Raw genomic sequence first — 12,594 nt, 5'->3', positions numbered from 1 at the left:
TTATTGCTCTGGGCCTGAGGTGAGGTGATGCAACATGCCAAAAGGACACGGTGGAACAAAGCTACTTACCTGATGGTATCCAGGAATCAGAGTAGGAGGAGCCAATGACAAAATATATAATCCCCAAGGCCTCTAGTGACCTACCACCTGCTCATAACTACCACCCAGTAATCTATTCAAATTAATAATCCATCAAATGGATAAATCCACTGACCAGGTCATAGCTTTCATTATCTAATCATTTCACCCCCTTGCATTTAACAGGTATTTTTGAGGGACGCTGCATTTTCAAACCATAACACATGCTCTCCAGAAAATATACAATGTACCATATTTATTGCTTATTCTTTCCCCCAAGGAGCAACATGCTTTTCTCTGGAGGGTTCCAGGGTTTCTCTTGCTTATAAATTTTTAAAGTGGTTATAAGTAGACTTTCCCAGGCCTCTTTTCTTCTGATTTCTACTTTAGTGTGTACTTCACCTTTCATGATTAGTGTTGTTTCATCCTTCTTTTTGTGTGTGATACTGGGGATTTGTGATACTGGTGCTTTATCACTGAACTATGTCCCCAGCCATTTTTATTTTTCTTTGAGACAGGATCTCACTAAGTTGTCCAGGCTGGCCTCCAGTTTTTGATCCTCCTGCCTCAACCTCCTGAGTAACTGGGACTACTAGTGTGCACCCAAATGCCCAGCAGATGCTTCATTCTTTTCTTTCTTCCTTTTTAAAAATTTATTATCATCATCATTATCATTTTTATTATTTGGTACCAGGGATTGAACCCAGGGGCATTAAACCCTGAGCCAGCCACATCCCCAGTCCTTTTTATTTTGAGACAGGATCTCGCTAAATAGCTTAGGGCCATGCTAATTGCTGAGGTTGGCTTTGAACTTGTGATTCTACTGCCTCAGCCTTCCAAGTTGCTGGGATTGCAGGCATGTGCCACCACACCCGGCTTGCTTCATTCTTAGAGAAAGAAGTAGCCTCCTCCTAATTTTTAGAGAGAGAGAGAGAGAATTTTTTTAAATATTTATTTTTTAGTTTTCGGTGGACACAACATCTTTGTATGTGGTGCTAAGCCTCACATACAAACCTGGGCCGCACGCATTTGCCAGGCAAGCGCGATACCACTTGAGCCACATCCCCAGCCCGACAACTGCATTTTTAATGAACTCCCCAGCTGATTGTTATCTACATCAAATTTTAAGACAGTCATACCCTCTTTATTTTTAACTCAGTGGGTTTACGTAGCTGGTCTTAAGTTTATCTGAGAATAAGAGAAATTGTTTTTGATATATGTAAGGTTACTTCCAATTTCTTGTCACTTTTGCTTGAATTCTAACCAGCACTAAAGAAATGGATAGTAAATCTACCCTAGTCTCTGGATTTCTTTTTGATTTTCCTTTATTTCTACTTGAAACTCTTCTTCCTCTAGGACTTGCTTTTATGATGGAAAGATTCTCAAAGTCAAATGTCTAGAGGATTCTGGGTTACAGTTACTCTTTTATTATCAGTGGAATGCTGAAATATTTTGGCTTTTTCAAGGTCTACTCTTATGTGTTTCTTTGGTTTTCGGGTATAATTTATATTTAGCTCACGTGGTCTCTAAATTGTGGTCTACTCAGGCCCTATTCTGGGTAGTTTGTGTGAGATAGCTTCTTCATTGGTTTTCATGTTGTGCTCCTTTCTGTGTAGAATAAAATACAGGTTTGCTTAGCATCTTGAACTTAACTTCCGGTGAAGTATTTATCACATTGGGCTGAATTATAATTGTTGATTTACTTTCCTCAGATCAGTATACTGGAGCTTTTAATGCTATAGTACTAATACCAATCTTGAAAAGCATATATGATGGTTGATGCTCAATAACTGTTAAATGCATAAACATTGGGGATATAGCTGTGTGGCAAAGAGTGCTTGCCTGTTATGTGTAGAGCCTTGGGTTTCATCTGCCACGCTGCAAACAAAGAAGCACAAATAGAAGGCATGTTCTTAGATACCTGTTAGATTTTAGAGTAGTGTAGGGCAAAACTTCAACAAAGCAGCAAGAATATTTTGAGTTTATAATTGAGAGACAAAAATACCTGGAAAATGTCAAATTAGCTTCTGACAATTTGAAATGGAGTAGCTGAACCTGGAAACATGGTCTGCAGTAGGCACTAAGAAGGGGATCCTGTTTAATGGAGTTGAGGTACAAGATGAATAGTTTAAGGAAAGTAGTGTATATAAGAAAACAGTATTTTGAAGATAAATTTTGTGAATTAAAGCTGCTCCTATTATTTTGGTAATATGAGGTATAGATAATCTTTCTTTTAATAGTATGTTTACTGTAAAGCCAAGGTGGATTTCAAGTACCAAATTAGTTTCCCACATAAAGTGTAAGCTCATAGTTTTGAGCTAGTTGCTATAGCAAAGTAGTTCAGGGTATACTTAAAACCTTCTGCTCAGTTCATCCCAACAATTTTATGTATGTATGTATGTATGTATGTATTAGGGATTGAAGCCAAGGGTACTTAACCACTGAGCCACATCTCCAGGCATTTTTTGTTTTTTATTTAGAGAAGTTGCTTAGGGCCCTGCTAAGTTGCTGAGGCTGGCTTTGTACTTTGCTATCCTCCTGCCTTAGCCTCCCAAGCTGCTGGGGTTACAAGCATGTACCACTGCTTCTGGCTGTCCCTACAATTATAACCTTTCCCCCCCTCTGTATTAAAATAGATTTTTTTTTTTCAGGTGTGACACATTGCAGAATCAACAGTTGAACAAGTTGTTTTGCAATGGCAAAATTGAGCTTGATTTCACACAAAAAGAAATTAATTTCCTATAAAACAGAATACCTTTTCATACAAACCAGAATATTAAAAAAGTCACTTCAATTTCAGTTAAAATCAAAAATCTAAAGCCACTGAAAGCAATACAATTTAAGGTACCAATAGTAACTCTAATGTAATTATGATGTGTAAACCACAGAGGTATATATTGAAAAATGAAATAATTGGAACCTCAAAAAGATAAAAGTATCTTTTGAAAATTATACATACCACTTCTTTTTAGAAAAATGACCTAACAATTATGCAAAAGACTTGTTTTCCAGTGGTGAATATTTCTTTGTATTGAGCAACTTTGGGATTTTTAGCAAGAGTCTTTGTGATTGTTTTAAATTTCCTTTCAGTTCTAAGATTGTTTGATTCTATGAATTTATAATCTTATTTATCTAGGTTAATTGTATTAGCATAATTAATGTTTTGAGACAGGTGGGCATGGTAGTATGTGCCTGTTGTTAACAGCTCCTTGAGAGGTGAAGGCAATCAGGATTTCTTGAGTCCAGGTGTTTAAGAAAAGAAAATTTTACTTATAATTTAAATATGGATTTTTACATTTGATTTTTTATTTCTTTTTGTGATGATGGGGATTGAACCCAGAGCATTGAGCATGCAAGGCAACTTTTCTACCATTAAGTGATAGAATGTTTTTTTGAATGTTTTCTTGAATGTTTCTTGAATTTTTTTTTAACTTTAGCTTTTAGAACAGTTTTAGGTTCTTAGTAATATTGAGTAGAAGGTACACAGATTTCCCAAAGATATATGTCTGCTGCACCCACATGTGGTGCATAGCATCCCCTATTTACAGCTCCTCCACCAAAGTACTATATTATTTATGATTAATTAACCTGCATTAGTTATAGTTAATGAACCATACATGTTTATTACCCAAAGTCCTTAATCCTCTTGGAACCACAGATCATTTTATTGTTTACATAGTTTTGCCTTTGCCAGAGTATCATTTGATTAGGATCATACAGTCCAGAATATTTTTAGTTTGGCTTTTCTCACTTTCTGATGTACATTTAAGTTTCCTCTATGTCTTTTTTTTTTTTTAAAGACTAAGAATTTTTAAAAAAATTTTTCTTTTTTTTTAGTTGTAGTTGGACACAATACCTCTATTTCATTTATTTATTTTTTTTATGTGGTGCTGAGGATCAAACCCAGGGTCCCGCACGTGTGAGGCGAGCCACAACCCCAGCCCCTCCTCTATATCTTTTCATGACTTAATAGCCTTTTTTTTTTTTTTTTTTTTGGTACTGAATTAAATTCAGGTTCTTTCACCGTGATGGGCAAGCACTAAGCTACATCTTTCTATTGGATTTTATTAATTGATTAATTTGTTTATTTGTGGTAGTAGGGGGCTCAACCCAGAGTGCTTTACCACCAAGCTCCATCCACAACCATTTTTATTTTATTTTGAGACAGGGTCTCACTGAGTTACCAGGGTTGACCTTAAACTAGTGATCTTCCTGCCTCCGCTTCCTGAGTTGCTAGGATTACAGGAGTGCACCACTGTGGCTGACTGATGGATCATTTCCTTTTAGTTCTGAAGAACATTCCATTTTCTGGATGTACCACAGTTTATCTGTGCATTTGCAGAATGACATTATAGTTTCTTGCATGTTTTGACATTATGAATATGGTTGCTTTAAGTATCCATGTATAGGTTTTTGTGTGGATATATGATTTCTATTTCTTTAGGTAAATACGTAGTAGTGTGATTGCTGGATCTAATGATAAGAGAATGTTTAGTTTTTTGTTTAGTTTTCTTAAGAAACCATTAGACTGTCTTCTGAGCGGCTGTAATGTTTTGAATTTCCACTAGCAGTGAATAAGAGTTCTTCCTTGCCAGTATTTGATATTGTCAGTGTTTTGGATTTGGCCATTTTAGCAGGTGTATGATGATATCTCATTGTTATTTTAATTTGTTTTGACATGCTGTGTGGAGTATTTTTTTATGCTGTATATTTTCTTTGGTGAAGTGTCAAGGTCTTTGGCCCTTGTTTTCAAATTAGGTTGTATGTTTTTAATATTTTTTTTTAGTTGTCCATGGACCTTTAATTAATTAATTAATTAATTAATTAATTAATTAATTTGTGGTGCTGAGAATTGAACTCAGTGTCTCACACATGCTAGGCAGGTGCTCTGTACCACAGAGCTACAACCCCAGCCCCTTGTTTTGTGTTTTTATTGTTGGGTTTTAAGAGTTCTTTGTATAGTTTTACTAACAGTTCTTTATCTAATTTGTCTTTTGCAAGTATTTTTTTCCTTTTTATTCTATTAACAGTGTTTTTTCCTTTTTTAAAAAATTTAACCTTTATTTTGTTTATTTGTTTTTATGTGGTGCTGAGAATCAAACCCAGGGCCTCACTCATGCTAGGCAAGCACTTTATCACTGAGCTATATTACCCCAGCCCGTATTAACAGTTTTGCAGAGGAGAAATTTTTAATTTTAATGAAGTCCAGCTTATTCATTTTTTATTTCATGGATTGTACCTTTGGTGTTGCATCTAAAAAGTCATTGCCAAATCCAAGGTCATCTAGATTTTTTCTTTGTTTTAGGACTTTTTATAGTTTATCTTCACAGGATGTTTACTTTTGTGAGGGGTGGGTACTCGGGATTGAACCCAGGGACATTCTAATCTCTGAGGTCTATCACTAGCTCTTTAGCTCTTAATTCTTTTTTTGTACTGGGAATTGAACTCAGGGGCACTAGACCACTGAGCCACACCTCCAGTCCTATTTTGTATTTCATTTATTAGAGATGGGGTCTCACTGAGTTGCTTAGCATCTTTGAGACAGGATTTCGCTAAATTGCTTAGGGTATCACTAAAGCCTAGGTTGTGGGTGAGAGAGAGAGAGAGAGAGAGACAGGGACCGAGAGAGAGACTGTGTGTGTGTGTTTATACTGTATTTAAATAAAGGAAAGAACAACCCTTTGGTAGGAATTTATTTAAGGAAAGAGAGGCTTTAGATTACTGATATAATCTTTTCAAAAGGAGTTGCGACTAGGGGTGTAGCCTACACCAGTAGGAGAGTGCTTGTCTAGCAGGCATAAGATCCTAGGTTCGTTTTCCAGCACCAAGGTGGTGGTGGGGCAAAGGAGCTATGCACTGAACAGAAGAGATTTTGAGCATAGCATGGTGTGTATTCTTTTGGTATGGTTCACAAGGTACCATTTTTGGGTTCTAGGAAGAGGGTTCTGGAGTAAGAATAAAAATACATAAACCTTATCACCAAAAATCTCTGTAAGTTGCTTTTGAAAACAGTGATTATTTATGCTTCATTCTTTCATTTATCCATCGTTTTTATTTCTACTCTGTGCCAGTTACTTTATTGGATTCCTGAGATAACAGCTATGAACAAAGTTAGAGTTCTAAATGGGGAAGATAGGGTGGTTTGATATTTTTGGGTACTTGAGAACAGTTGTTGGTCAGAGATAGTCTTGGCGATACTGCTAAGACTATAGGATTTTAGGAACCTGAAAGAGGGTCTATAGTGACCCTCCTGAACTTAAGCTGTACACTTTACTTTTAAAAAAGAAAAACAGTAATAGAAGTTAGGGTCTTTGGGAATGTCTTTCATTATCAGGAAGTAAATATCAACTGAGAAACATTGGCAGTTTGCCTAGAAGTTCCTCTGAGATGTTTTTTGTACCTAACAAAGCTTCTGCTTGACACTTTGTGGTCATTTGACATACAAAAGGTTTGTCAGGATTAAGTGGAGGCAAATTTATATTTAAGCCTTATATTAAAGAAAAACTGATTATTACTAAAATAACTGTATCTTTTTGGCTATTATTAAGCTGGTGTTTTTAAATTTTTAGAAATATTTATACAGAAAAGTAAAGAAAAAGAGGAACTGCCATATAACTATCACCTAGATTTAATTGTCAACAATCTACTTTTACTTTATCACTTGTTCTGAGCTGTTTCAAAGTAATTAAAAACATTTTGTGATATTATATTGCTTAACTCTTCTGTATTACTCTTTGATGAGATAGACTTTTTTTGCTTTGCACTTATTAACTAAATTTTAATCATATTACTATTTTGCTCTTTTAAGTATACATGTTGTCGAAGAGGGAGAAAGCATAGAGTTTAGAAGTCACTAGGGTGATAAAGGAGAGCAGTCACTGCTGATTTCACGGAACTTGAGTGTATACAATCAAGTGGTATTTAAAATTTTGCTGGAAATGGAGATATTAGACAGAAGATACCTCTTTTAAAAGATCCAAAGCAGCAAGAATTAGTAAGCAGTGTGGGCTGGACTGTTGCTGAAGAACTGTATTCATGTAGTGATGATTACTGGATAGTGAAGTAGAACTTGTTACTAAGTTGAAAAAAGTGTAGAAGCTCAGTGTGGAGCAGTGCTTTCAGGAAGATGGAATTATGAAGGAACAGCATTAGTTACAATTGGAGAAGCTAAGTAAATTAAAATTTGGTCAAGGACTGGGATGCTTAGATTAACTTTAGCTCAGCAAAGAACACCAGTGTATTCAGTAATAGGGCCTTGATTTAAGCAACGTTCTCTATTCATTAGACAAGCAGCTGATCATTAAACCTTTTCAACCAAATGCTAAAATTTTACAGTGGAAAGCTAATAATTACAAGTTGATTGTGAGTCAATAAGTGATCTTATTTTATCTGCTGATTAAGACTGTAAATATTAGGTGTGGGATAGTTATGGTCACCTGCAGTACGATTTAAGCATCCTGTTATGTCAGTTGCTTGGGCTCCAGATGGAAAATTATTTATTATTGGGTTATTTTACACTTTACACTGTGTGATAAAACTGGGTCATTAAATATATACTACTTATCAGGCAATGTCCTAGAATCTGGGGCTTGAAATATTAAAAAAAAAAAAAAAAAAGTAAAGCCTTTCACTCAGGTTGTTAACAGGCTGCTGTAGAATCAGATGCTAAGACCTATAGAATGCTGTGATAAGTTGTACAGCACTGTGAAGGTGTGGGAAAGCCTAACTCTAAAAGTGGTACACTGATTGAAGAACTGAGGCTTGATGAATTAGTAGTGCTCCAAGAAGACAGGTGAGAGAGAGTTGCAGGCAAAAGGAATCTCTTGTACTTCAAAGTATAAAGAGTATGGTGTGTAATGTCAATAGGATTTTGTACAGGATAGTAGTACTAGGAGGTGATACAGAAAAGCTAAACTCATACCAAATTTGTGCTTGCAATGTAAGAGGTTAGACTTCAAGAAAAAACAGTCCTAAAATTCATTTGGAAAAATTTTAAAGACTCAGAATAGCCAAAATAGTTCCAGGCAAAAAAAAAAGGAATGCTGGAGGCATCACAATATTCAACTTCACATTGTACTACAGAGGTATAAAAACAAAAACTGGCATAGTATTGGCATAAAACCAGACACATAGCCCAATGGAATGCATAGAATACACAAAAACGATCCCAAACAGTCATGTGATTTTTGACAAAGGTGTTAAAAATATATTTTGGAGAAAAGATAGCCTTTTAACAAATAGTGCTGGGAAAACTGGATGTCTTTATGTAAAAGAGCGAATCTAGGTCCCTGTCTCTCATTTGCACAGAAGTAAACTCAAAAGTGGGTCAAAGACCTAGGTATCAGACCAGAACTTTGCAACTCCTTGAAGAAAATGAAGGGTCAGTACTTCAACATACAGGCACAGGCAACAACTTTCTTAATAGGACTCCTAAAGCTCAGAAAATAATGCCAAGAATTAATATATGGGATGGCATTGAATAAAACACTTCAGCACAGTAAAGGAAACAAATGTAAAAAGAAAACTTAGAGAATGGTAGAAAGGTTTTGCTAGCTACTCTTCTTACCGAGGATTAATATCTTGAATATATAAAGAACTCAGAAAACTTACCACCAAAAACCAAATAACCCAATCTATAAACAGGCAAACGGCCTACAAATACATGAAAAAATATTCAACATCTTCAGCAATTAGGAAAGTGCAGGTCAGAACTATGCAGAGATTTCATCTCAACCCAATCAGAATGGCAACCACCAAAACCACAAATAAATACTGGAGAGGATGCTGGGGAAAATGAACACTTGGGATTGTAAAATTAGTACAACCACTTTGAAATCAGTATGACATTTCCTCAAAAGGATAGGAATGACACAGCTATATTTCTCACCAGTATTTATTCTAAAGAATTAAAGTCATCATACTATAGTGATACTTGCATACTCATGGATATAACAGCCCAGTTCACCATGGCCAAATTATGGAACTAGCCTAAGTGTCTGTAACAGATGAATAAGTAAAGAAAATATGGCATATATACACAATGTAATTTTTTTCAGCCATAAAGAAAAAAAATTTTCTTTGCAGGAAAAGGGGTAGAACTGAGAGCATTTTGTTCAGCAAAGTAAGCCAAACTCAGAATGTCAAAGGTTATATGTTTTCCGTCATGTGGAAGCTAAAGAAGAAAAGGGGAGGAAGGTTTTTGTTTGTTTGTTTTAGGGTGTGTGTGTGTGTGTGTGTGTGTGTGTGAATCTAATTAAAATAAAAGGGAGACCAGTAGAGTAAAGAAATCAGGGAGAGGTGGGTGGTGGAAAAGGAGCTAGAGAATGAGATTGGCCAAATTTGTTATATTGTGTGCATGTATGAATGTTTAACAGTGAATTCTACTACTACATATAATTATAATGTACGAATAAAAAATTTTTAAAAACCATTTGTTAAAATAATCATTTTGCTTTTATCACACTGAGGAAGGGTGAAAATAGTGACTTAATGACATTTAATTCTTTTGCCCAATTTTCTTTTTTTGAGTGGGGGACGGGCACCTGGGATTGAACTCAGGGGCACTCAACCACTGAGCCACATCCCCAGCCCTTATTTGTATTTTATTTAGAGACAGGGACTCACTGAGTTACTTAGCACCTGGCTGTTGCTGAGGCTGGCTTTGAACTTGTGATCCTCCTGTCTCAGCCTCCTGAGCTGCTGGGAATATAGTCATGTGCCACTGCACCTGGCTGTTTTGTCCAATTTTCTACATGGTTATTAAAAACATTTTTACAAGTGTCTTGTCAGGAAAATGAATTAGGTTGTTAGAGTACATTTGGCTATGTCTTTTAAAATCTTTTCATTTAGAATAGTATTTATTTCCTTTTTCATCTTCTCATGGTTTAAAAAAGACACAGTCTGGTAGTGTCCACCTTCGGCATTTGTTGGTTATGTTTTTTTGATTAGGTTCAGACTAGAACAAGGTTTTGACAATTTGTTGTGTCAGTCTTAATGATAAATTGTGTGGCTTTGATTTAGAACATCTTTTGCTAACTTTTCTTGAGGAGAAATTGTGAGGACAGTGGTCCTGAAGCTAAAAATGTGAAGAATATTTGAAATGCTAAAAGAAATAAAAACTGTAGTTTTTTTTATTTTTACATCTCTCTGCTTCTCAGTTAAAGTCACTAAATAGTCAGTGGGTGGCACTGTTTGTTCTTGTTTAGAAATAGAAAGTGCAAGTATTTGAGTTTTGCATGAACCAGTGCCTCAAGTGTTTTATTAAATAGCTTATTTGCATATTGTTTCACTGAATATTCCTTTCCTCCTCCACATTTTTTAGAAGAAAATGTAAAAAGAATATTTTTATTCTTCATACTTGCTTTCTTTATTACTTTTTTCATCTGAGCTTTTTATACATATATATATAAGTTGATATTATCTGGGTCAGGTAAAAGTTTATGCAGAACTTGTAGATATATGATAGTTGGCTATGGTTTCTTCTTTATACCAGTGGTTTCTTTATTTGTCTCATATAGTTGGTTGAAAGATGTTAAAGAAAAAATTATTGAAGCAGACTTTATTTTAGAGGGGATTATCAGTGGGGTTTTGTAGTAGGAAAAGACAGAGATTGGGTGCAACTCTAAGTTTTATTTGTTTTGTTTTTGAGATGGAGTTTTGCTCTGTTTCCCAGGCTGGACTTTAATTCATCATGATCCTACTGCCTCAGTCTCCCAAGTAGCTGGGATTCTAGGTATGCACCACCATGCCTAGCTAGGCACAACTCTAAATACAAAAAAAGATGGGAATTCGCTGGGCACAGTGGCACATGCCTGTAATTCCAGTGGCACATGCCTGTAATTCCAGTGGCTTGGGAAGCTGGTTCAAAGCCAGCCTCAGCAAAAGTGAGGCATTAAGCCACTCAGTGAGACCCTGTCTCTAAATGAAATACAAAAAAGGGCTGGGGATATGGCTCCGTGCTTGAGTGCTCCTGAGTTCAATCCCAGATACAAAAAAAAAGTGGGGGGGGGGGGCGGAATTCTTAGCCAAGTAGCACTGGTGTGCCATGGTGGAAGGAGTTAGTAGAAATCTCAGGTGAGGGAGGTTACTGGCTAAACCAATCAAACAGTCTTCCAGTCTCTTGGAAGGCAGGCCAGGTGATCAGATATCCTCTAGAGAATTGTGAATGTGTGAAACCTGATTAGATTCTGGGAGGGATCAGATATCTAGGGGAGGATTTTGGCTATACAAATTCAGTGATTCTTGCGAAAATTGGATATTAGGAAAACAGGGATGTCTAAAATTTTCAAGCCTATTTAGAAGAGGATTTAGGAGAGGTAGACTAAATTTTGCTTAAGGAGAGGCTCTTGGTCAAGGGTAGTGCTCTTCTTCATGCTAATCATTCCTATTTGTTTAGAAGTTCTTTGTAGTTAGCCAACAACAACAACCACAAAACTTGGAGCGTTAATAGATGCTCAGCTTCTGGAATATGAAACAAAAAATATTATTCTTTTTTTTTTTGGTACTGGGGATTGAACCCAGGGGCACTTAACCATTACTACATCCCCAGTCCTTTTTATGTTTCCGAAACAGGGCCACACAAAGTTGTACAAAGTTTAGGTTAAGCAGTAGTTTGAAGGAGAAGATGCAAAGAAGAGCCGTAAATAATTAACTCGGGTTGTCATTTTGCTGTAAGCCAGAGACTGGTTCATAGTATGGTTTTTTTTGGTCTTGAAACTTGGATATGACATCCTTTGAGTTTTATTTTAGGGTTAGAGATGTCCTCTCCAGTGACTTAGAAGGCTGAAGTAGGAGGTTTTAAAGTTCGAAGCCAGATTCAGTAATTTAGCAAGAACCTGTTTAAAAATAAAAAGGGCATGGGCTGTAGCTTAGTGGTAGAGTGCCCCTGGGTTTAATCCCCAGTACAATACCCCTCTCCTTTCCCCTGAAAGACTTAAGTACAGGGCTGGGATTGTGGCTCAGCAGTAGAGTGCTCGCTTAGCACATGTGAGGCCCTGGGTTCGATCCTTAGCACCACATAAAAAATAAAATAAGTATATTGTGTCCAATTACAACTAAAAAAATAAATATTAAAAAAAGACTAAGTACAAAATGGATCTAAAAGGTACAGTCAAGGCTATTGATTTCATTCTTCTGGATGAAATATTTGCCACAATAAAATATACTTGTTTAAAATTTACTTTTTATAAAATTCTTACTCCTTAACTGCATCTCAGTCTTCCTGTTTCACTTCTTTTGCATTCTTCTGACAAAATATTTTTATGATTTATGTTTTTGGGAAAGTATAGGATACAGTATTTACATATATGCATATTAAAAATTAGAATGATGGGTTTTCTAATTTCTGGACATCTACTTTAGCTTTTTATTCTCTGAAATGATTTTACTTACCATGAAAGACATTAATTTATTTTATGGTTTACTAATGTTAAAAGTTTACATTTTATGAGTATAGCATTTTTTTCTTCAGATTATTGTTTTACATTTTATGAAATAAAGCTTTTTTTTCTTTTTTAG

At 35.8% G+C, this 12,594-nt stretch overlaps 1 protein-coding gene across 5 annotated transcripts in view; it reads left to right on the top strand.

The window, feature by feature from the left end:
• Ipo11 (importin 11) overlaps window positions 1-12,594 on the top strand; it is a 202,416-nt gene that overhangs the window by 42,328 nt on the left and 147,494 nt on the right. The window lies entirely within an intron of this gene.

This window comes from Marmota flaviventris, chromosome 5 (genome assembly GCF_047511675.1).
Source record: "Marmota flaviventris isolate mMarFla1 chromosome 5, mMarFla1.hap1, whole genome shotgun sequence".
NCBI lineage: Eukaryota > Metazoa > Chordata > Mammalia > Rodentia > Sciuridae > Marmota > Marmota flaviventris.
The sequence above is the reverse complement of the archived record's forward strand: the minus strand, read 5'-3'. Positions and strand labels throughout refer to the sequence as shown.